The sequence below is a fragment of the Nanorana parkeri genome, unplaced genomic scaffold, assembly GCF_000935625.1.
Source record: "Nanorana parkeri isolate BGI_ZX_2015 unplaced genomic scaffold, ASM93562v1 scaffold1657, whole genome shotgun sequence".
NCBI classification, from domain to species: domain Eukaryota; kingdom Metazoa; phylum Chordata; class Amphibia; order Anura; family Dicroglossidae; genus Nanorana; species Nanorana parkeri.
The window spans coordinates 292,626-319,559 of record NW_017307925.1 but is presented as its reverse complement, the minus strand read 5'-3'; the positions used below and the strand labels follow the sequence as shown (position 1 = coordinate 319,559).

The 26,934-nt window shown below is 44.2% G+C and overlaps 1 pseudogene; it reads right to left on the bottom strand.

Moving 5' to 3' along the window:
• Positions 1-15,538: 15,538 nt before the first annotated feature.
• LOC108799204 lies at positions 15,539-19,405 on the bottom strand (annotated as a pseudogene).
• Positions 19,406-26,934: the final 7,529 nt, after the last annotated feature.

Genomic DNA, 26,934 nt, shown 5'->3' with positions numbered 1-26,934 from the left:
AGAACCCAATTTTCTGTAAAACCAGCCCTGCCGGTATGCCATATGTTATAGGGGTTTTCATATATATTGGTATTACCTGCAGCTGCCCTATGACAATCTCCCAGACTCACATATTTACACTAGCCCATGTCACTTTAGAGATTGTGTCTAACCCCTCCCATACAGCCCAGTCACAGTGCTACCAGGGATGCCATACATCACAAGAGGGGTTGCCCAATATCATGTTCTTCCCTCTAGCTACCGTATGCCATTGCTACAATGTGTCTCAACCAATCTGTATATGTTTAGTAACTTCAGAGGAAATGGTATTAGACTGCTATCCTGCACCACTGTCCAAACACCCCCAAGGGTACCATGTATCGGACATGAAGGGGTGCAAAATATCAGTCTTCCCTCTGCTACATTCTCACAACATCCCAGGCATCTATACTACCCTAGACACTTTAACACCCTTCAGAGGATCAATATATAGCAGGAGTAGACAAACGTCGGCCCTCCAGCTGTGGAGATACTACAAATACCATGAAACATTGGAAGACTCTGACAGCCACAAGCATGACTCCCAGAGGCAGATGCATGATGGAATTTGTAGTTTTACCACAGCTGGAGGGCCAAGGTTTGCCTACCCCTGGTACATAGCCACACTTAAAGTAGCCCAGGTCCAGCATTACTAGAATGAAATATATCACAGGGGATATCAAATATCAAGGCCTTGACTGCAGCTACTCTAGACGCCTTGGTTCTCAACTGGTGGGTCGTGACCCAAAAGTGGGTCGCGACCCCGTGTTCAGTGGGTCGCCGCATGCCTTCCACTTTTCTAGGTGAGAGGCTCCTCTGCCTCCCCCTAGTGCAGCATCGTCAGTTCTCGCGCCAAGCAGCCATACAAACTACGGTATGCTGCCCGGTGCCGAGTGTCAGCTTGAGGTGGGCTGGGGGATATGGCCGTGAGGGAGCTCCATACATATGTGCATTGCTTACAGCTCCCTCACATGTCTTATAGAGGTGCCGGGACAACAGTGACATCACATTCTGGCTCTCGGCACCTCTACAGGGTGCGCAAGGGAGCTGTACAAGCAATGCACATATTGATGGAGCTCCGTTACAGCACAGCAGTCCACACTGGACCCCAGGCTGAGGATCCACTCCAGTTCTCGTGCACTTGGGTCGCGACTGAATGACCAAGGACAAATGTGGGTCCTGAGGTAACACAGGTTGAGAACCACTGCTCTAGACTATTCTCACAGGCTGCTGGATGTCTACACCAGGCTGAACACCTTCAACAACTATCAGAGATCTATATCTAACTGCCCCCATCCATCCAAGCCCAGCAATGCCAGACATATATCATAGCGGATATCGGATATCACAACATTGCCTGCAGCTATCCAACATTGATATTGTCACAAACTCCTGGATGTTGGCATTCAGGAAAATACCTTCTACCACTTCGGAAGTTCATTATCTTACAGCTCCCAAGACCCCCCAGGACTACCATATATTATGGGGTACAAAAAGGATAAAAGATGTTTGTCCCTCACTCTTGTCAATCAGCTTTATTTCCCATAAAGCTGAATTAGAGAAAAAAAAAAAAACACAGATGACCCAATGTCCCTAGTTTTCATTTTCAAGGAGATTGGAAGGCACTCCATAATCACATGCCATATTTTATTTTACTTAATAATCCAGTCTCTTGGAAATCATAACACAGCTTAGTCAAATATACAACAAACATTCATCACACAAAAATATGTTAGAAGAATTACAACAGAAAGACAATAGAAAGCCATGTGTCCTCCATCAGCTCCAAGATGCAGGACATCAGCTATAAAGCGTATTCTTGATGGTACAGGGTACCGGGACCTCTATATGAGATATTGTATATCTAGCTTTGGAAACTAATCGTTTGTTCTAAATCTGTGTGGCATCGCTATTATGTGGTGATTGAATTTAAATAAGTTTTAATTCATTTTTAATCATGTCAATGATTATGTACTAATAAATGTTTTTCTGTTTCGTATACTGCGAGGTTTGGAATGTTTTTTTAAAGCCCCTTTCCCTCTAGGTAGTTGCACACCTTAGAGTGGAATAGTTTTTCCCTCTATGCATAATATATTGGGGTGTGAAACTTCCATTCTCTCTATATTTTTATTTGCAATGCACTCCTACTAATGTTGACCTTCTCTATGCACTGTTGTTTTGCCAATCTGAAGGCCACACGAAGTTTGGAGGTCTGTAGCCATTGTCTCTGCAGACAGTTGGCGACTTCTGCGAAGTGTGCGCTTCAGCATGCGCTGACCCGCTATGTCATTTTACGTGGCCTACCACTTTGTGGCTGAGTTGCTGTTGTTCCCAGTTGCTTCCACTTTGTTATAATACCACTAACAGGTGACCGTGGAATATTTAGTAGCAAGGAAATGTCACGGATGGACTTATTGCACATGTGGCAACCTATCACGGTACCACGCATGAATTCACTGAGCTCCTGAGAGAGACCCATTCTCTCACAAATGTTTGTAGAAGCGTCTGCATGCCAAGGTGCTTGATTTTATACACCTGTGGCCATGGAGGTGATTGGAACACCTGAATCCAAGGATTTGGAGGGGTGTCCCAATACTTTTGGCAATATAGTGTATGTGTCCTTGCAGCCATTTTTTGCTAAGCACTCACTGGAATGTGAAATGTGTAATGACTCTTAGGCCCCGTTCACATTGAGCGATTTATCGCGCGATATCGCTCTCCAATGCTTCTCAATGGGGCAAAGGGTCCTGCTGTCGCGGGTCGTGTGTCGCTACAGTAGGACCCTTTTTGGAGCGGAATTAGCCGCGATTCAAGCTTGCTCAATGCAAGCATTTGCGTGACAAATCGCGCGATATCGCTTAAAATGCAAATCGCGCGATATCGCTTAAAATGCAAATCGCGCAACAAACGCGCGATTTGCGAACCGCTCAATGTGAACGGGGCCTTACCCATGACCTTCACTTAAAAACAAAATCAAGATTATATTTAAAATTAAAAAGCTTTGCAATACTTAGACCTCGTGGTTCAAAGGTGTTGACTCGTGAATTGCACTATTTCAATAACCTCACCTATAGAGAAGCAATAGAGTTAAGGATCCGTTTACTAATATGTTCGCCACCGCCAAAAGTGCATGTCCTCACAACTATCATCCCGCCTATTTTCAAACTCATGTAGTCTCTATCAGTAGTCAGTTTATAAAGAAGGGGTTTACACGCCCAGTTACATCCAAGAAGCTCCCGGCAGGCCGTGTATACACAGCGGCTGGCCGGGAGGTAGTTAAAAGGCTGCACCCTCTGAAGCCGTCATTGTGTCTGTAGCCCAGAAGGTGACTTTTTGGTAAATTTATCATGGAGCAACAGCAGCTGTGATCGTGTGTCAAGTTAAAGCATAGAATATAGGCATCTGTGGGTTTAGCTCACTGAAAGAAGATAATGTCTTTTCCTCTTTTCTTTAGAAGCAGTAATTAATTCTATTTGTATTGCTTTTGTCTTATGTTGGAACAAAGCAAGAAGGGTTTATTAGATTATTGGGTTGCCAAAGATTAAGAGCAATGCAAAGAACAGAGCTGTAGATCAAACTAAACCATTCTGAAGCCTTAAGGAAACCTGAGAGTTTATTTAGGATACCGTTATTAACCCCTTCTTTTAAACAGGCTAGTTGTCTGGCTTTTATGATGTTCTAATGGCTTTAATACTTTGCAGGTCAGTGCCCAGAACAAGCACGCAGATTAAAAATTCTGATTTGATTCTGATTATCTCATCTATGTGTGTATTGCAAGCCAGTGCTTCAGAAATGTATGAAGCCAGAAACAGCAATGGGAGCTTCCATTACAGGTTTGCTCAAACTCCATGCACACAACAAAATTGTCAGGAAATAGTTTAAATTCTGCTAATGCTAAATATTAACTGATTTTTTTTAAACTATGCTAAATGCCTGTTTTTAATTGTTGAAATATCTCCTGTCTTTATTTTGGCTTCAGCTGGTTTGAAAAACCTCACTAATAAAAGCGTGAACCAGACTTTCAATCAACCTTCATTCACAAACACAGTTTAATGGATCAAAGCAACTTACCACCAATTTATACATTATCCTTTTATTTGTTTGGCAGGAATGGTAGAAGGTTTTTGTGATCATTTTCATTGTCTTTGAGATCAAAAGTTGGTTGAAGGTGGCTTAACCTGCAAAAATGTATGACTGACGTATGGATACATTTACTGACAATGGGGCTCAGAGCACAAAGCAGAACTGGGTTGATACCAATCCAAATTGAAAGGGCATCCTCCCGTTACCCCAAGGAGAACTATGGGGAAAAACACTGACCCCATAGTTCTCCTTTAAGGCCTATGTTGCAAAAATGTTATCTACTGTGGCAGTGTAAGCCAATGCCACTGTGTAGTTTGGCACCCAGGACTCTCAGCCAGAGAAGCTGAGAGGGTCCAGAGAGTAAACAGTTTTATATGGAAGAACCTGGCCATTCAGATTCTTTCAGGTTTTCAGAATTGTAAATGGGATCTGGAGCTCTGGAGATTTCTTAGAGCTCTGGGTGGGACGAGATCTCCAGTCCTGGGGCCATGTGTTGCCAATGACCAGCCTGGGCTGATCAGGTGGCTGAGAGCAGCCTCCTTAAGAAGCCAGCCCAGAGCTCAGTGTGGGAGTTGTGTTGGAGTTGTGTGTGTGCAGGAGGCACATGGACACCAGCAGATTTGGGTGCGTGCTGGACGCACATGGAACAGCCAGGGGAAGCTGGGAGAGGTCTGGAAGGTCAGTGATCCTAAGACCCGTTGGACACACTGCTGGGAGAGCAGTGTGAGTATCACACGGAAGTGTGCTGAGAAAGCTGAGGAAAGCTACTAAGGACTGTACAGTATATCCTGAAGATAAGTGGATTATTATAAGAAAAGCTGATTATGAGAATGTTGGCTCTTCTTGTGTAACAGGGGAGGTCTACCCGGTTGATGAAAACAGACTTTTTGTGTTGCCCTTAATAAAGCTGTGTTTTACCTGTATTTCCTGACTATAGTCGAGTGTCCTTGTTACACTACTCTAAAGTCTATTCTTGTTTTGGAGAAAGTTATGTGTATATACAGTATCTCAGGTAGCTTTGCATGTAGTCTCTTCTAGTGATTTCTATAATAATCATGTCATTATGTTGGAACTTCACATGCTTTCAAGAAGCACCAGCCCTGATCAGCACCAGAGGCCAAAAGGTCAGTGATCGGATTCAGAAAAAGCCATTAACGCTGTAAAACCCCAGTGTGTCGAAATGTAACTTGAATTACTGACAATGCCAACACGGAATTGTCTCAGAAGTCTTTTTCAAGTCATCTTCAACTCTTTTTAGGTCATTGTCAGGTTTATAAGGACCCCCCTCCTTTGCTGTCAGTTGTGTCAGGCCACATAACTGACAGCAAATCTCAATACAAATTAGTAAACTAAACGTGAGATTGTAGTCCACTACGGGTGTGATCTTGGAGCGGTGGCTACTTTACAACACACACAGAGACCATGGGGAAGAAAAGTAGCCACCCTCCAGAAGGAAGGACAGTGTCAGTACCAATTCAGAGATGATCTGAGCATCTACAGCTGAGTGATACACAAAAAAGGTAAATTTTTGTTAATAGTTAAGGTACTTGAATACATTTTTAAGGTTTAACTCCTGAGTTTGGTGTCACATTAAGTTTTCTTTAGGTGTGTTTTAGGCTGTATTATAGACCTTCTATTTTTTTATCAAAATCATTGGAAATTTTTTGACTCTCACAGCAGTAAAATAAATCATGGATAATGTCATTCTATTTTTTTACATTTCTGGGAGCACAGATATATCAAATAGATTTGGAAGTACGTAGTTACTTTTGTAGCCTAAAACCTATTCAATTATTTACTACAAACACTTCAATGGGTAATTTTTTAACAAGGCTGAACTGACACTATGGCACATGCAGTTCAGCGCCCAGGACAGGAGGGTAAAGTTGTAGCACCAAGCCACAATTGACAAACTGTGTTAATTTATTTTATATTTGGTTTCTAAAAAAACATTTTTGTATCCAGTCAGCAGTAAGATGTATGTCTGTTTTACAACAATAGATTCACTCCCACCCTCCTGTCTAGAGTTGTTTAAGAAAAAACTATAAATCAATTTTTGAAGTGGATTGGAAAGAAACATCACCTAACAATGGAACAAAATACAACATTGTCTGAAATGTGGGAAAGCTTTCCTGATATCTTCAATCCAGAAACAAAGCCATAGCGCCAGAAATTATTTTAGGAAACAATTTGGTATGTTCACAAACTAATAGCTGGTGAGCCTCCAATGCAATAAGATTTATCATTCTGCTTCATCTACAAAATATTTATGGTTGGGCTGCAGTATCTCTTTTCAAAAACTAATGATAGCAACCAGCCATACAGCTCGCCCATAATGCAAGCAGTGTAAGTTCCTGAACTTGACATGGTATTAGTCTTTTGCAATCCCTGCACACCAGAGCTCAGTCTGGGAGAGGGAAAAGCTACACAAGAAGAAATCAGTTGTACTTCAGTATTCATCAGTTAACAAAGAGCATATCGATAGGAGGAGGAAAGATACTAATTCAGAGATCATTAGGCTGAAGACTTGCAAGTTCAAATCGCAGCATAAATAGGAACCAATGACAACGTGCCTGCTTTATTAGTTTTATTAGTTGTACATGTTATCCAACTTTACGTTTTTAAAAACGAGTGAAAACAATAATCACCTCACAGCAACAAAAGACAACAGCATTTCGAAAAGTCAAACATGTTCAAAATGACTGTCTAAACAGTCTGTATGCAAAAACTGTATATATGTATGTACATTATATATAGATCACGCTTCTTCAAGGTTAGGGACCAGGGTAGATTCTAATATCTTACAACTTAATAGCTATTTTAAGCAGTGGCAGGAGTTCACCTGACAAAAAACATGCACAGTGCTGCAAAGCTTTACAGGAAATCCCTAGCAAAGGAAAAGTATTTGTTTTATCTATATTAAAACATAATGAAGAACACTCCAGTTCACTCCTCTCAGGGACCATTTTTTGCTTCTCAACAAGATACTGCGGCACAAAATATGCTGTTGGCGTGGTGCAAAGTAATGCTGTGATCAGCTTTTTAATGACAGAATGCAAGCATGGGAGGTGGGGTAAGAATGCTAGAGCAGGTTTTTAGGGTGCATAACAATTTGAATGGCAGCTTGATTAAATCAGAACTCCAAGGAAAATTGGTCTTAACCCTTGCATTGGGGCTAAACCTGCGCTGCAAGGGTTAAGTGCTATTTTTTGTCTAGGTTCAAAAATGACAAAGATATACCCCCCGATCCTCGGAGCTGGCTTGCTCTTACACCATAAAGAGAAGATCTTGTTGCACTTGTACTGGATATCCCAACAATAGGGAAGGGTGCTCGAAATGACTGCGGGTGGCAATGTCAATCAGGTCGGCTAGAACTATGAGGTGAGTGGAAATCACTCATCTCATAGTTCTCTTTAAGCCTGATGAACGGAGCCTGCACAGTCCCGAAAGTGCTTGTTTTCATTTGACAACTGTTCAATAAATTAACTTTTGGTGATCCTTAAAGGATTTTCAGTGTGCTGGTGACATTTTTCCAAACCATTCTTGCTCTTACACCAGTCCCTAGAGCTTCTCTCCCCCTCCACTGCAGCGTCCTCACATCCTATACACTGAGGGGAGTTTATCAAAACTGGAGCAGACAAAATCTGGTGCAGCTGTGCATGGCAACCAATCAGCATCCACCTTTCATTTTCAAATCTTACTGAACAAACTGAAGAGAGAAGCTGATTGGTTGCCATAGACAGCTGCTCCAGATTCTGTCTGCTCCAGTATTGATAAATTCCCCCCATTGTGTATAGAACCTGATGACTCGTGGACCTTAGACTGCTGCAGCGGAGGGGGAGAGACACTTGAAGGACCGGTCTAAGCAGCGGCGGACTGACCATTCGGGCAGTCAGGCACTGCCCGAGGGCCCGTGGCCCCCAGCTCCCCCATTACAAATTGCCTTTTTTTTGCACTTTGCCCCACACGTGGCCTGCTGGGATCGGCAGTCTTTCTAGCATTCCGGGCCGAGGCCCTTTGGGCAGAATGATGGCAGGAGCCGCGGGACGGGACATAGAGGAGATCTGGGCCGTGGAGAGGAAGGCTATGGAGAGGGAGGTGCGGAGTGGTGGTGGGCCCCAGTATCCCATGCACGCTACTGCCAGCGCAGAGATCGGGGGCTCACCGGTAAACACCGACCGCCGGATGCTGAGAAGGGAGCCGGAGGAGCTGCAGGCAGCCAGGTACGTGATGCGGCAGCCTGGGGCCTCTGTATAAAATACTGCTGGTATTTGTAGTCCTCTATAGCAGGTGCCATTCTACATTGCAGCAATGCAGCATGGCACCCTCTATAGAGGACTACAAATACCAGCAGTACTTTATACACTGATGGTAAAGTATTGGTGGTATTTGTAGTCCTCTATAGCATGTGCCATTCTGCATTGCAGCAATGTAGAATGGCACCTGCTATAGAGGACTACAAATACCAGCAGTACTTTATACAGTAATACTATTGCTGTTTAAAGTCCAGTTAGAGCTGTGATAATGTGGAATAGACTCCCCCAGGAGCTAGTTCTAGCTAGCTCTGTAAATTGTTTTTAAAAATATCTCGATGTATTCCTAAATGCACAGAATATTACAGGATATTGAGTTATTATAGGTATATTAGGCATCAGAGATTGTTGACCCAGGGAATATCCTATTGCCTTATGGGATCAGGAAGGAATTTTTTTCCCCCTGTTGGAGCAAATTGAACCGTGCTTTATAGGGTTTTTTTTGCCTTCCTCTGGATCAACAGAGGGTAATTGTGGGCATAGTGTTCTGTTTAGGCTTTTCTTCTTCTTTTTTTTTCTTCTCTATAGGTTGAACTCGATGGACTTGTGTCTTTTTTCAACCTGACTAACTATGTAATTATGTTTAAAGTATTGGTGGTATTTCTAGTCCTCTATAGCATGTGCCATTCTGCATTGCAGCAATGCAGAATGGCACCCTCCATAGAGGACTACTAATACCGGCAGTACTTTATACGGTAATGCAATTGCAGTTTAAAGTATTGGTGGTATTTGTAGTCCTCTATAGCATGTGCCATTCTGCATGGCAGCAATGCAGAATGGCACAGGCTATAGAGGACTACAAATACCAGCAGTACTTTATACAGTAATGCTATTGCTGTTTAAAGTATTGCTGGGATGTGTAGTCCTCTCAAGCCTATGCCATTCTACATTGCAGTAAAAAAGGATGCACCTATACCACACAGCTCCTCCTCCTTCCTACCGCCTGCACAGCCACGGTGAGACCCAGCCGCACGCACCCTTACGCACAGCCATGTTCTGACCCTGCCGCCCCCACACAGCCCAGGCGAGACCAGCACCCAGCCCTGGCGAGACCAGCACCCAGCCCTGGCGAGACCAGCACGCAGCCCTGGCGAGACCAGCACGCAGCCCTGGCGAGACAAGCACGCAACCCTGGCGAGACAAGCACGCAACCCTGGTGAGACAAGCACGCAACCCTGGTGAGACAAGCACTCAGCCATGCTGAGATCCGAACGCAGCCCTGGTGAGACAAGAATGCAGCCATGGTGATGACCTCACAGCCCTGGTCACACCACTGACCTCTGCATGTGTTACAACTTACCTCTGCACTCTGCGTCACACCGCTGATCTCTGCACTCTGCATCACGCCGCTGACCTCTGCACTCTGCTTCATGCCACTGAACTCTCCACTCTGCATCATGTCGCTGACCTCTGCACTCTGCGTCACGCCGCTGACTTCTGCATTACAACTGACCTCTGCATTTCAGAAATGTAATATCCAACATTGATTCCACTGCATTAGGTCCTGTGCAGCAGCCTTCTGGGTAACCACATGGCACCCGCTTACAGAGCTTCTGTGGCCTGCACATCTTTCCCTCCTGAGACCATCAACAACCCTCCTGGGACCCTCCGCACCCCTCCAGAGACCCTCTGCCCGAGACATCTGGCCAGCACATTGGAGCAGAGCGACAGCACAGAGTATGTACCAAATTGATATACTATTATTCTGCATTGATGTATAATGTATTGGTAGGATTTGTAGACCAATATAGCTGATGGTATTCTGCATTAGAGTCTAAGCTTCTCTGTACAGAGACTGATGTGACTAGCTCAGTGTTCTCTGTACAGCACTACGGTATATGTCAGAGCTATATAATTGTATAAATATAATAGTGTGTAACTGTGTAGGGGGGGTGTTTGGGGGGCCAGTGAGATCTGGCCCCCCGCTCCAAGCTCACCCCTGTGATGGACTACAATCTCACATTCAGTTTACTACTTTGTATGGAGATTGTAGTCCATCCCGGGAGCGAGTTTGGACCGGGAGGTTGCTTAAAAATACACATAGGCACCATGGGGAACAGAAGTAGCCATCCTCCAGAAGGAAGGACAGTGTTAGGACCAATTCAGAGATGATTGGAGGATCTATAGTCGAGTGATACACAAATAGGATACAGTTTGGTCAATAGTTAAGGTACTTGAATGTATTTGTAAGGTTTATCTCCCGAGTTTAGTGTCACTTTAATGCAGATATGCTGACTGGTCATTTATTTGTAGGGCAAAAATCCTTGCACTGGCCCTGCTGCCCCCCCAATAGTGCCCATTTAATGGTTCTGGTTTGTGACCTGCAGTGCATTGGTTCTGGTCTAAGGTCTAGATTATTCAGTTCCCCTGTCAATTCTCCTCCTACTAGTTCTCTGGAAATGTACCCAGGATAATTGGCAGAACTGAAGAATCTAGGTCAAAATAGCTCACTTTCCAAATCCCCTATATTGGTCTAGATTTTTAATTCTCCTACCAATTCCCCAGCAATTAAGTTCAACTTCCAGTGAATAGACCTGTTATTTTGAAAATATTGTGGAGAACTAATTCTGTAACACAACAATATATATGTGGGTGGAGCTTGTGGGTGGGGCTTGTATATGGGCGGGGCACAAGGGGGCCCCATAATCGTATTTTGCCCGGTGGCCCCATGTGTTGTCAGTCCGCCCCTGGGTCTAAGTGACGAGAGAGCATGGAGCCGTTTCTTGGCCAATCAGGAAACCGGGCAGCGTGTAATGATGCGCTGCCCGGGTCCTGATACAGGAAATACTCGTGCTAGGTATCAGAGCATTTGGGCGAGCACGAGTACTCACCCAAATACTCGGTATCGGCACAGATACCGATACTAGTATCGGTATCGGTGCATCCCTACTCAGAACTTTGAAGTAGAACAGAAGCCAAAATGTTATTTTTGTAAAGTTTTGGATAGAGCAAGGGAGGATTATGACCCCACCTCAGCTTTTTATTTGCTATCATTGTCCCATTGCGGAGATTTCCCTACACTTCCTTTCCGATAGCCACAACAGGAAGTGGGAGGAAATCCTTCCAAAGTGAGGGAAAACCCTGAGAGTCACCAAACTAGTGTCTCCAGTGGAAGATTTTCCATCTATTCCTGTTCTGGTGACAACCCAAAATTAGGGATTTCTTTTACTTTCACTTACAGTGATAATGGTCACTAGGACAAACATAAGGGCAAAACTCCCTAAAAGGGACACAGACAGCAATAAAAACCGGGGTTTTAATCCCTCTTCACTCTATCCAAACTAAAAAAGGTTTGGGATTCAGCTAAACTTCAAAAAGGTTTTGGCCTTCTTCTGGATCAAACTTTCTATTGGATAGACAGGGTAAAACGAAAAGGTGGTGGTGTCTGTCTCTTTGTGAGACAGTAAAGCAAGTTGGACCATTCTTAAAGTAGAATTAAAGCCCAAACCTTTTTTTTAGCTTTGGGTAGACTAAGGCTGGGCACACACCTTACAGCCATCGCAAGACTTTTGTCTTGCGATGGTTGTAAGGTACTTAAAATAACGTACGATCTGCCTATCTTGCATAGGCAGATCGTACTTGCGATGATCGCAAGCCAAGCCCCCTGAGGAGTGAGCTTCCGATGACCGCAATGCCGAACGGGCAGTGTGCGCTTGCGCACACCGGCCCGTCCGGCTTTTATCTTATGAACATGCTACACACCCGCCAAACATCGTACGATGCTCGGCGGGTTTGCAAACATGTTCGTAAGTTTAAAGTTGTGTGACCTTACAGTAGTAGAGGTCGCACGGCTTCCACACACCTTATGATAATCGTACGATCGCGGGATTTCCCGCGATTATCGTACGATTATCGGAAGGTGTGTGGGGACCTTAAGGGAGGGTTTTTTGTTACCTGTGTCCCATTGAGAAGATTTCCCTTTACTTCCTGTCCGATAGCCACAAAAGGAATTGAGAAGGGATCCCCAAAGAGAGGAAACTTCCTGGTGGTATGCAGGGTCAGATAAAACTAGTGTCCCCATTGGAAGATTTCCCATCATTTCCTGTTCTGGCGACATCCCAACATTTTACATTTTCTTTCACTTTCACTATCACTATCACTGATAACTGGGACAAAAAAGAGGGTGAATCTCTCTAATGGGGACACAGACAGCAATAAAACCTGACAGGGTTTCTAATCCCTCTCCACTCTATACAAAACTACAAAAAGTTTTGGCTTCAGTTGCACTTTAACACCTAATTAGAGCCCCCCAAAAAAACCTTTAAGGTCAGATTTGCTCCAATAGGGAAAAAGTCAATTGGCAAGCCCTAAATGCACTGATTATGCTATGGATCAACATGTTGCATTGTTATTTCTTTGTAATTATAATATGACGATTTATATCAGCAGCAGTTTATATTTTGTGCATTGAGAAACAAGGCAGGTCATTTTTGGAAGCAATCAACTGAATCCGTCCTAGGGAGGACTATTTCCCATCCTCACAGCTCTGACAGTAAACAGCCCTTAGATAAGTATTTATTTGTAGTAATATTACTATTAATATCAGTAGCCGTTGCATTGAGAAACAATCAACTGAATGCGTTCCTTCCTAGGGAATACTACCCGCCTTCCTCACAGCTCTGACAATAAAGAATCCTTAGACAAGTATTTCTTTATAGTAAAAATATCTAATCAGTAGCTGTTTATATTTTGTGCATTGAGAAACACAACCGGTCATTTTTGTGAACAATCAACTGAATCTGCTCCTAGGGAACACTATTCCACATCCTCACAGCTCTGACAGTAAAGAACTCATAGGCAAGTTGTATCAGGTCCGTGCAAGAAAGATTCCTCCAAAACCTTGACTGTGAAATCTGGTTTGGCCTGCCCGTTCACACCTTTCCCAACGTTTCCCCTTGAAAGTGATTATGAGATTATGTTAAATATGTTTCTGTAAAATGTCGGAGAAGAAGGCACCGGGCCATGGGTGAAGACTTCAATTGCAACATAATAACATGGATTTATAAAGGGCAGTAATCAGGAGAGAGCATCGAATGACTTATCCGTCCGTGACCTCCACCAAAGTTCCTCTGTGACATTTAAAGGCTATGTAAACCCTGACAACGATCTTCCCTTATTTTCTCCCTTTTGGTCTCTTTAACCCTTTTGCTGCCAGAGCCAAGTTTTAGGGCTGTAAATGACTTCCCTCCCCCCCTCCCAGAATTATATATTTCCTGAAAGCCGGGACCCTGGAGAATAAAATGGCAGCAGTCGCAATTTTGTACATCTCATGATATTAGCACAACTGTTATTCAAACCCAAGTTTTTTGATAAAAAAAATTGTTAGGTAAAATGTTAGGTAAAATGAAAAAGATACGGTCGTGCCAAGTAAATAGTTATTAAACATGTCAAGCTTCAAAATTGCGTGCATCTAGAAAACGGCAAAAAGCTACAGCAGCCCAAATTGTCCATAGGTGGCGCTTTAAAAGCCTTCACTGGTCATCAGTTTAAAGTTAATCATCATTAATGGCCCTGGAATTATTGCTCACACTCATTTGTGGCGCAATCCTTGTTTCCATATGTAGGTGCACCCAACGTATATTTGCGTTAGTGTGTGTGTGTACACGGGGGGTGAGGAACCTTAAAATATTTTGGTTATAGGAACAGAGACACTGGCACTCCAAATTGGCAAAAGAACGTCTGTTTATTTGACGTGCAGCATAACAACAACGACCGTTGTTGTTATGCTGCACGTCAAATAAACAGACGTTCTTTTGCCAATTTGGAGTGCCGGTGTCTCTGTTCCTATATCTGATTGTTACGGCTGCCACCCGTTGACTACCGCTGCACCCGTTTTTCTGAGGGATCTCAGTGGTCAGGAGTGCGATGGGACCATGGACTCTCTTTAAAATATTTTGGGGGGCGTGTTTTTCCATTTAATTTAACGTTATTTTTTTTACTTAACTTTATTGCAATCACATAGATGGCTCACAAGCCCCCTATGTGATAGCACTTTAGTGGTGATAGGTCCTCTTTAAGGAAACACTCTAAGTGTCATTGTACCATTCTTTTAAACCCCAAGTGTTAGTGTGTCATTGTTGTGGGAACCCCAAGTGTCAGTATATTATTGTTCTTGGATGCCCAAGTGTTGGTGTATCTATATTGTTGATTTTCTGGTGCTCTTGTGGCACTTTTACACTTAAAGGACCCCTGTCCCATACACTTTGTAGTATTTAGTACACTCCCCCAAGAAACTCCATAGTGTTCTGGTTAGAGATGTTACCTGAACCGTGAAGTGGCAGCTGTATATAGCCACTTGTATTTCTTATTTTGACACCATTAAAGCTCTCTGCTCTTTTTCGGTAATAGAGACTACTGTGGGGGATATAAGGAGTACCATAAAGAATTCCATTGCATTTCTGTCTTTTGCTTTAGACATAGTCTAGCTTTTGTAAAAAAATAAAATTAATAATAAGAACAAATGCACCCACATTATAAAAAGAAAAAACAAATGTGCATTTATTATTTTTTGCATTTGAGTCTGCAAAGCATTGCAACAGCAGCAGATCAGTGGATGGTAGGTGCATCAGACTGTTCCTCCCATTCCCTGTCCATACCAAGGTAGGAATACTTACCTTTGCCACATGTCTTTAGGATAGTCACATGACATGTTGGTTCCCCTTCTCTGGCAGTGGACACTCAGTGGGCAGGTCCATGACACCCAGCACTCACTTTTCCCCCCTCAATTTTCTGTTAATGATAGCGGAAGGACTGAGGACATGCTGTGGCTGAGAAGGGGTACTGCGAGTAATGTTGAAAAAGTGAGCATTGTGGCCCATGTTTTTTCCTTTAACATCTAGAAGGAGACCATTAAAAAAATGGAAATATGTCTGAGGTTGGACTTTGAAAAAACATACTTATCCCATCTTCAAACGTCATCTTGGAGGAAACAAAAGCCAAGGAAAAGTGTTGGGAGTTTCTGATATGACTCGGAGAGGAAGGCAGGAACATTTTAAACACCTAGAGGAAAACTGGCAGCTCCATGCTTTCTATATAAAATACAATATTTAGGTGACCCCGCAGGAAGTGAGAAGTTTATGTATTTATTTATTTTTTTGGTGATAAAGATGTTGATTAGCTGAATCCTACGTTGCCATGTTTTTAACGATCCAGTTCAGGAAGTACTGCATCGAGCTGTAGATCCCAGGGCTCCTCACCTGCGCACAGCCATATCCCCAGCTGGTGATTCCGACAACAGTAAAGGTTTTTTTCTGGGGTCTCCGACACATAAGAGGACCACCGCTGTCACCCTAAAAGTGGTGAAAGATGGTAAAATCAGGAAGTCTTACCCAAATATAAAACATGATATCTAAATTACCATGACTGTGTTTAAAGTGTGGCTGAATACTGATTGACCTTTCAGCTAAAGCACTGTGGTTCTGGCAATAATCTTGGTGTGCAGTTCTTCTGGGGTGTTTCTATATACTGATAGACCTTTCAGCTAAAAAACTGTGGGTGTGGCCAAAAAGCTGATGTGTGCTTCTTCTGAGGCGTGGCTAACTACGAATAGACTTCTCAGCTATACCAATGTGAGTGTGACCAAGATGTGGGTGTGTGTTTCTTATTGGGCACGGCTAAATAATACCAAACCATTCAGCTAAAGCCCTGCAGCTCAAAAATATGGGTGTGTGGCTCTTCTGGGGCGTGGCTAAATACTGATTGCCCGTTCAGCTATCTGTCAGGTTTCTAATTCTAAAATAATGGCAAAACCTCATACCTGACAGCTATCGATCCCTCCGCTCTCAAATCCAGCACATAGATTATACTTTCCAATCGCTCCATTGTACCAGCTAGTACTGTTGCACTTCTTTATTTCTATTTGTTGTACCTTGGCTTCCTGGAGGATGTCCGCTGGTTCTCCATCTAAAATAAAGAAGATGCCAAGCAATTCATTTGTAGTTTCCCTCATTATTTCAAATCCTGGCCAACAAATCTTCAATCCCATTATTTCCATCAATAAAGCTTACCACACACATTACTATTTGATTGTACAATCTCTATACAACTTTAATCTACCAAAGTCCTCCCTAGCCCAACTAAGCCATTCCTTCAATTTATATCAGGCAGGCCCTTTTACCATACAGGCAAATCTGAAGATGATTGCACAATGAGATTGTAACGTGTGTGGCCACTATGAACTGGGCAGACTGTACAATCAGATTGTAAACTACAAGAAGTCTCGATTACCTCCCTCGCTGGTAACACCCCAGCCGGCAATGTTACAGTCGGTCAGTTGTACGATGGAAGTATCTTTGCGAGGAAGACAGGCCGGCTGAATGTAGTCACTGAATGAGACAGGGTGGTCCATGAGCAGCAGGGCAATATCATTTTTTTCCGTATCTGGGTCATATCCTCTGTGCGTGATCTTGTTGGCGATCTTTCGAATCTGTGTTCCTTCTGTGAGACTGGAGAGTTGGCTGGCTCCCAGCACCAGCCGCCATTGCAAAAAGTCACTGCAAAGATGAAATTCCGAGACGCAGGAATTAACAATCAGATCCAATTAGTTTCATTGTATCTTTTGTTATACGGAGGAATTCACATTCACCTGCCGATTCCCTTAAAGCAGTGTGCGGCGGTCACAACCCATTGTTGGTTGATGATAACGCCTCCGCATGAGTGCGCAAAATCCTGCCCTTTGTTATCCAGTGGCTGCTGTAGGCTTACTAGCCATGGCCAAGATCCAGGCAAAGCGTCATGACCGCCGACGATGCGAGAGCCAGCAGCACTGAAAGGGTTGTCCATTATGGGGCGCAGGCCGCAGGCTACTGGTAGAGCCACAGGGTAGAAGGTTAGAGGATTACTACAACCAGATGCATGGATGGCAATAACACTGGATACATTCTATTATCAATAGTGATAAAACCAATCAGTTTGTAAACAGAAGACCATCTGATCAACTTCCGTTACCTATCCTCTCACCCTAAACCGATCACCCCCTCCTAAAAGATTATCCAGAACCCACTCTAACTACCCACAGTCATCCCAGAAGTGACTTTCAATTAACCCACTAGAGGTACTATCGTGTCAGACAACCATTAACTATCACAATATGGCCCAATTTTGGTGGCTACAACATTATTGTTGGACCCATACTGGGTGAGAAGCTCTGCCAGGCAGATCTTTCTGGAGATGTGTGAACACCGAAAGATATATGGGAAAACCCTGCACTCTAAGGTGAGCCAACAAAAACACTATTCGATATGAAGAGATCATATGGTCTGGATCTATTAACAGGTGGTAACCTAAGTGGAAAGGGAGCCAAGAGATGTGGTGGATAAAAGGACCTGGGGAAGGGGACTGTTCACTAGGCTCCAACATCTCTTTTTAGAGGACAATCCCTTTAAGAGGGACCCACCTCCAGTGGGCGGGATTTGTTCCTCCTCAGGGTTACTCAGGTCTATTTTTAGTACAACAGCTGTAATGAAGAGCCTATGGAGAGTTCAGAACTTCATAAAGAGTGCGATCTTCTGGCAGCATGGGGCAAATGTAAAATGTTTATTTGCTGCATCTTATGTTTAGCAAATGAAATAGAAATTGAGATGAAAAAAAAAATATATAAGTAAAGCCAAAACCTTTTTTTTTACATTATGAATAGAGTGTGGAAGGATTAGACCCTTTGTTGGGTTTTCATTGCTGTCTGTGTCCCCGTTGGGTAGATTCTTTATTATTCATGACCATTATCACCAAGACAGGAAGTGAGGGAAAACCATAATGTCACAATTGTCACCAGAAACTGGAAGGGAACTCTTGCAATGGAGACTACTGTTTAGGTGACGACTGTCTAAGAGGACATTTTCACCCTATCGATTTCTTTCTTACATCCTGTTTTGTCTCCTGGGCAGGAAGTGAGGGGAAATCACCGTAATGGGTAAAAAAAACATGGCAGGGGTTCTAACTACTCCCTACTCATTCCAAAACTAGAAAAAAATAGTATTGAGCTTGGCTACATTTTAATCCCTCCATACAGTATTGTGAGATCTGACTGGCTGGGACGGGGTAATCCCTCACCTACGGCTTTGGTGGGTCGGGCGGTGACATCTTTGCAGAGGATGGAAAACAAAAAGATAATGGAGAGAAATGTCTTCATCTTCATCATGGCCGAGCAATTACTTAGGAGGATGGCTTTGATAACCTCAGAAGGCTGTGGGGGAGAAGGAAAAGAACATTCTGGGAATGGGACATGGTACAATTTAAACTTTTAAGTATAGCTCTGCCCACAATATCAGAATGGACATTGCTTTCTGCCTGGAATTCCACTTTAAATGAATAAACAACCTGTGTGAGATTTCATAGATGGAAGCGGTCAACTCCTAACCAGGGAAGGTGTGATTCATGGGGGGAGGATAGTTTACCCATGACTGACACCCCCATCCTGAGCCCCAGGGCTGCCAAAGAGTCTGCAAACATCCCACATCCACCCCTCTCCTCTGGCCTTTTTTCACAATAAAGCCGCAGATTATCAAAGTCAGAGGACAATCATGAAAGCCAGGTAGTGGCCATTTATGTCAGCAATGGCAGACTCCATAGTTTTCTCATGAGAGGTTCCCCATAAGGAAAAGGTTGGATGGGGGAAGCATTCTCAGGGTGAACATTGTATGGACTGCTGGGAGCTACAAAGATGGATATCGTTATTGGGGTGCACTGTTCCTTCCTACATCCAGTTCCTGCACCAGGCGGGTTCACAGGAAAGAGGCATGGAAAGTCACAGATAGGGCAGCTCCTCCCCTGGACAGGGACTGGGAGCATGGTACCCCTCACCTGGCACGTACTCCCCTCTACCTTTTTCTTTCCAATCCTTCACTCTTCCTCTGCTTCCTGCCACCACACTGACTAATACATTCCCTACCTGATCCACCGCCAGATCTCACACTGAATCCCCTATATGCCACGTGACCAACCTCTAGATCCTCATCTGACCAACCATCAGATTCCTCACCTATCAACTGACCCATTGCTAGACCCCCACCGAACCCACTGCCAAATCACCACCTGTCACCTGACCGACCACCAGATTCTTACTTGTTACATTAACGAACGCCAGATCCTCACTTGTCGCTTGACCGACCGTCAGGTCCCTATCTGTCACCTGACCCACTGCCAGATCCCCACCAATCAACTGACCGATCGTCAGATCCCAAACCTGTGATCTGACCCACTGCCAGATCCCCACCTGTCACCTGACTAACTACCAGATCCCCACCTGTCACCTGACTAACCACTTGATTTCCACCTGTCACCTGATGGACTGCCAGATCCCCACCTCACCTAGATCTGACATATATGATGCGGTTTAGATGGAGCATGTATGATGCAGTATAGATGGGATATGTATGATGCGTAATAGATGGGACATATATGATGTGGTATAGATGGGAAATATGTGATGCGGTATAGATGGGACATGTATATTAAGGTACAGATAGGACATGTATGATGCAATCCATACCTGTCAATGCTGCCAGTAAATTCTGTTATTTTCTGGTAAAAGTGACAGTTACAGTGAGTCCAGTTCCACCCATTGGAAGTTCCACCCACTGCTGCTAAATGGGCCAGACAACTGTTAATCAACCAGCATTGCATTTAATGGAAGCAGGGCCAACCAAGAACCAAGAGAGATGTTAACATAATTGTAAATACTGGAGCCATCGGGGGTCACAAAGGCACAGTATTGCGCTGGATGTAAAGCAGCCGTCAGTCATGTGCCCCTTAATATACAGTATCCCAAGACACACAGACACACAGACACAGACACACAGATACAGACACACACACACTTACTCTTTCTTAGTCTCTCTGTCTCTGTTTCTCTCTCAAACAATAATATAATATATAATTACCCAAAATGTTACCGGTATCTCTCACACACCAACAGTAAGTCTGTATTGCTGACCTCTGGCTAAATGGAAAGAGGTGGATGGCTTTAAGGCTGCAGATAATAATAAAATGAGTCCCAATGTGTAATTCTGGGAATTTTCCTACCTTCCTGTTCTGGTGTCACTATATAAAACTGGGTGTCTGGACAGGAAATATCCTCTAATATGAACTGAAGGACCTCACCCGCCCCCCACTGTGTCAAGGGATAATATACTGCTTGGGGTGCCATTTGATTGGGATCATACAAAAGATGTCTTGCTGCACTCCTTACTGGAAATGCTGCTTGCAGAAATGCTGTCAGAGCAAACTCACCTAACCCCCAGTCCAGCGCTGGGTGTTCTGTATGACGTATGGATGCCAGCACTCCTGAGTTCCACATGGAGTACAGGCACCAGATCCAATCAGTTCTCAGTCGCCCCCTTAGAGGTCTAGAGGATGCTCTCTTTTTTTTTTTTTTTTGACAGGGGTCGCCATCAGAATAAAAACGAAAAACGAGATATCAGGGGAATGAATAGCTAGGCTGCTATTGGCCATTTCAAATTGCAAAAGCCATTAGCAGGCTGGCTATTGCACCCGCCCACTACTGCTGTCAGCAGAGGGGGACCTGAAGGAGAACTTCAGGTACACCTAAAGATAAGGGGAAAAAAACAGATAGCAGGGGAATGAACAGATAGCAGGGGATCTAATGCTTTCCCTGTTATTTGCTGTTTTTTTCTTTTTATTCTGACACCAGGGTCAGTGGCGTAACTAGAAACTTCAGGGCCCCGGTGCAAGAAACCATGAAGGGCCCCCAATCGTAGTGCCGACGTTCTGTCGAGAACGCTGACCCAGTATCTGCTCTTGCGCACAGACGGGATTAATGAGGAAACCGGCATTTATTTACAAAATATTAATTTGTGATTGTTAATTGTGTTCGTTAATAATATCCCATCCATGGTTTAAATGATGGATGGCAGTACCGTATTTTTCGCTCCATAAGACGCAGGCACTTTTCCCCCCTCCTTTTGGGGGGAAAAAAGTGCGTCTTATGGAGCGAATCCCGACGCCCGAGACATGCAGTTTCGGGCGCCGGGCGAGTAGTAGGAGCCACTGCTCGTTTAATACGAGTGATCTAACGAGATCACTCGTATTAAACGAGCAGTGGCTCCTGCTGCTGAACTCGATCGCCGCCGCCGCTGCTCGGCTTTAATACGAGTGATCTAACGAGATCACTCGTATTAAAACCGAGCAGCGGCGACGATCGAGATAACCATAGAGCAGACGAAGAATAGACGTTCTTCGCCTGCTCTGTGTCATCACTGAGACCATGGTGCTGTAATCACAGCGCCACCTGTCTCAGCGGTCACTAACTGCAGCTTCTGTCACAGCTTCTGTCATAGAAGCTGTCACAGAAGCTACAGTCTCGAGTGCTCCATAAGGCGCGCCGGACCTCCCTGCGTCCTATGGTCCGGTGCGTCTTATGGACCGCAAAATACGGTAAATGATGGATGGCATATTATTAACGGTCACAAATAACAATTTAAACAAAATACTTTGTCAATAAATCCCTGTTTCCTCTATAATACTGGCCTGTGTGCAAGCGCCGATGCTGAGGTTGGCAAATTCGACTAGGTCAGCGTTCTCGACAGAACACAGGTATCTGCGATAGTAACGGGGCATAATCGTGAAATTGCCTAGTACTGGCACTGGTGCATCCCAACTTAATAAAATAATGTATTGCTGGGACTTGTAGTCCTGCATAGTTGGTGCTATTCTGCATTGCTGCATAATCATTATACAGCAATGCAGAATACCACCAGCTATGCAGGACTATGCAAGTCCCAGCAATACATTATAATGAAAATCAGCAATGCTGAGTACCACCAGCTTCTCAGCCACGCCCCCCCCTCCTTCCCGTCCAGCCTTCACCCACCCCAGACTCACATGCAGCACCTTCTTCTGCGTCTCGGCTGGCCAGGGGGCGGGACTAAGTGGAGAGGGTCCTCTTCCACACAGCGGAATGTGCTGGCTGGCGGAGCCTGCAGCACATTCTGTTTGACAGGTGACAGCTCTCCATCCCCGCCGCACAGCCGCCCATACATGCCCCGCTTCTACTGCTGCGGGTGGCAGAGCGTTGGGGATGAATCGGCACTATCATGGGGGGGAGGGGGCGGCATGAGGGAGCCACGGGCCTCTTCTTCCTCTCTGGGCCCCCACAAAAAGCGGAACACCAGGGCCCGGTCGCAATTGTGACCGTTGCGACCCTGGTAGTTCCGCCAGTGACCAGGGTAGACCAGCCGGGGGAGTAGAACCACCAGATATCCCGGAAAGGTTTACTCTGAGCAGAGTCTCAGCCCACCTGAGACCCCGCACAGCCCTCCTGAGACCTTGCTCAGCCCTCCTGAGACCCCGCACAGCCCTCCTGAGACTCCACAAAGCCCACCTTAGTCCCTGCACTGCCCGCCTGAGACCCTGCACTGCCCGCCTGAGACTCCACACAGCCCTCCTGAGACCCCGCACAGCCCACCTGAGACACTGCACAGCCCTGCTGAGACCCACACAACCCTCCTAAAACCCCGCACCACCCTCATGAGACCCCACACAGCCCTTCTCAGACCACACACAGCCCTCCTCAGACCATGCACAGCCCACCTGAAACCCCAGAGACATGAGGCCACCACCCCAGAACAGCACAGAGTATATAGCTTCATATTAATCTGCATTGCTGTATAATGTGTTACTGGGATTTGTAGCCCTCTATAGCTGGTGGTAATCTGCAATTCTATATAATGCATTGCTGAGATTTGTAGTCCCTCTACAGCTTGGAGTCAGTGACCGGGGTCAAAGCGGTTACAGTTGCGACAGGGACCTGATGCTCCACCACTGTCCTAAAATCATTAGTCTGTCTTGTTTTAGAAAAACTGTCACATGACACTAGAAAAAAGGTATTAGTAATTGGTATTGGCAAATATTTGAGGAAAAGTATCGGTACTCATACTTGGTCTTGAAAAAAGGTATTGGTGCATCCCTAATTAAAATATACCCCAAACAGTTGTCACATGGTTGGAGGCAGAGGGTCATTTTAGAAGTGTATCTCAGAATATTCTGTGGAAGAAAGAAGCAAATGGTCAAGCTGGTAGTAGAATCTACCTGCATTTTCCAGCAGGGTATCTTATGTTTTTTTGCAGATCAGCCATCCACCAGAAGGTCAGGTAGCTAGAGGGCAAATACCGTAGCTGCGTATTAGTCATTGGTACTGTGCTCCTTGGTGGCATCTCCATACCATCTTTCCTGCCTTTATCTTTTGGGTCACCAGTGGCTTCACCCCCAGTGCCTCCTTTCTCCTAAGTTATTTATGAGATACAACACAGAAGGTTACCAACTTTTAAGATAGCAGGTCAACCGAGCGTTTGTAGTCAAGCTGTAAAATCAGAACTGATAGGTTTAGAAGGAAACCAATTGACTACCGCTCTACTCGTCGTGGGATTCCCCTGGCTCCTCACTCAAAAGCACTGCACAATTCATGAAATGGGAATCACATTGGTTTATGAAGTGCTTAAATGCAGGTCTATAGCCTCATGTGCTCAATTCTTACATTTCCTTATTGCTATGTTTTCAGAAAAATTGTCTAATTCCCTCCCTCCATATTAGTCATATAATTGCCATGGGAAGATATACAATCTTAATGGCCTGATAGGAAAAAACGAATTTAGGGACGAATTTATCATATTTTCAGGAACTGGATTCTTCATTGTTAGAAAAGGTTACCAGGTTGTGGCCATGAAGTAAAGAAGTCTAATTAAAATCACAATTAAAAATATATGCCCTCTCCCTTTGATAGAAAATGTCTTTAACCAATTTATGAGAACGGCACAGTATTTTCTTAATTGGATCTGCAAGGGTCCTATAACCTCATTCACATTTATCATGGTGACATTTGTCACGGATTGGCATTACTAATATTTTTTAATTTTCTTTGCATGAATGCTTTATTGGTCCTCCAGGAGTTCATGAGCAATGATTTCAGACCTTTTCTTGGGAGGTTTATAGCAATTACAAGTATCATTTAACATCCAGGCAGGTAGCTGCTGCTGAAGCAGGGCATGACCTGGCACCCGGCTTCCTGATTGGTCAGGAAGCCAGTCTGTCTTGCAGTGTCACTAGGCAGCATGAAGCCAGCTTCCTAGCCAATCAGGAAGCCGGGAGGTGGGTCATGATGTGCCGCCCAGCTTCCTGATTGGTCAGGAAGCTAGGCTGCCCCGCAATGTCGCCAGGCAGCGTGAAGCCAGTTTCCTAGCCAATCAGGAAGTTGGGATGAGGGTCAAGATGTACCGCCCGGCTTCCTGATTGGTCAGGAAGCCAGTCTGCCTTGCATTGTCACTCGGCAGCATGAAGCTGGCTTCCTAGCCAATCAGGAAGCCGGGAGGCGAGTAATGACCCATTGCCCTGTTTTCAGATTGGCTGGGAAGCCAGCTCCATGCTCCCTCCGGCACTGGTGGTCACAGGGAATCTCCCACTGACCATAAGTTTTGGTATCAGTGTAAGTATTGGAGCATTTGGGCGAGTACGAGAACTCACCCAAATGCTCAGTATCAGCACCAATACCATTATCGGTATTGATATCAGAGCCTAAACCTGTCACTTTAAGCTCTGCTATTGCAGTACTGTAAGCCTTTCCAGTTCCTGTAGCAGTCTCTAAATATAAAATATATTGTGCAGACAGTGATATTATATTCTGATCCCGTATTAAGATCCCACTTGCCCTAGGTGCTTTCAGAAGAGGATTTAGATTGAAAATGTGAGTGGTGAAGGAGGAGGTAACACAAGGCTAATAGTTTGCAATGGTGAGGTATGGGAAGAGAAGGGTTCTGTATTTCTATTCCAGAGTCATCTGCTTTAACAAGAACCTGTTTTGAAGCTCTGAAAAGCTACTCATTTTACTTTGTTTGGCTATTTCTGCCAATTTGTACATTTGTATTCTGCCCGGCTGGTACTATGAGGCATTACCAGGGTAAGAATCTAATTTCAAGACATTATTTATGAATGGTAACGTAACCTAGAAACAGGTAATTAAATAAACTATACACACACACGCAAACTCATCCAACTACATCTATAAAAAGAAGCTATGTTCTTCATCTAGCAGAATGAACAGCAAAAAACTATGGGTCAAAAATATGGCAGGTAGGTACTTTTATAGCCGGCTATATGACCATATATCAGTTATTGCCAATACATCAAGAAAAGAAAGATTTCGAATTAAAGAAAAAACTATAAGGGCTTTAGGTCAATTTTATATATTTGTTTTTTTCAAGTTTATAAGTTTTTATTTTTGTTTTTTTATTATTTACAAACAATGTTTGTAATTAAAATAAACATTTGATACAAACAAAGGAATTGCAAAGCACTATGGGTTAGCTAATGCGACAGTACAGCAATGGAAGCTCACGTAGCAGCTGCCTTTGTCTAATTAAAAACTGAGCGATTTTAATAACCTGGTACTGCCATGGTGACTCATTCCAATTATGTAAATAACGGATGCCTTTCAGCACACCTAAAAGCTGAAATATCAGGATATGTTAAAAAGAGACTAAAGCTCCTTCTGCTGGCTGGATAGAAGATTACATAATATATGTATATAAAGACATTCCTCTTTAAAAATAATTCTGAGATATGTAGGAAACTGTTTTTTCCACTCCAATGAAACATAAAGAGGTGTAGCCTGGAATGAGTTGAGGCTCTTATTTAATTTGTAATATTTTGGGGTTTGCAATTCTTTTGTGGGATTTTTTTATGTTGATGAGGTCTTTTGGGTTGCGTTTGGGGTACTTAAAGGGCAGAATTCACTTGTTACTGACCACCTGTTCATGGAGCTGCCTTTTGTTTGCAGCACACCGTTGCACTGTTTGAAATGAAAAAATAAAATAAGTTTAAGAACAGTGTGCACCCAAACCACCTCACATTCGCTTATTTTCCCTATCCCCACAGATAAAATAAATGTTAGGCATACACCAGTAAGCCCTATTATCCCTAATTCAACCGTCCTGCTGCTGCCCAGTTTTACACTACTGTATCCTCTGCAGCATCTTAGAGGTCTATTCACTAAGCTGCCGTAGGCAGCCGAGTGAATGACCGACCTGAAGTGAAGTGACCCAAACATCTGGATCAGCTGAGCTGAACCTCCGGCAGGCTACTCACTGCTGTTCGGGCTATTCTTATAAATGCCGAACAGCAGTGAGTGAATAGCCGAATGCCGAATAGCTCGGCTGTTCTGCTCGGTCCCTCAGAGGGACCGAGCAGAACAGAAAAAGAGTGAAAAAAGTTAAAAAAAGTAAATAGAAAACGATTGTGCGCTTGTGACAGCTAGCTCCGCCCAATAGTTTCCTATTGTCCGGCGGCTCTGCTGCTGTAAAAAAAAAAAAGAAAACAAAACTGTCCCGGGCGCTCTGGTAGCCTCCCGCTCCCGGCTTAGAAAAAAAAGACACAGCTGTGTTTCTCTCCTTGGCGGCCGGGAGCAGGAGACTCCCGGGGCGCTAGGGAGAGTTAGCTGTTTGGAGATCAGTGTCCCTGGTTAGCACGTAACCAGGGACGCTGATCTCTCTACAAGTGGCCGGAGCCAGCCGTAAGA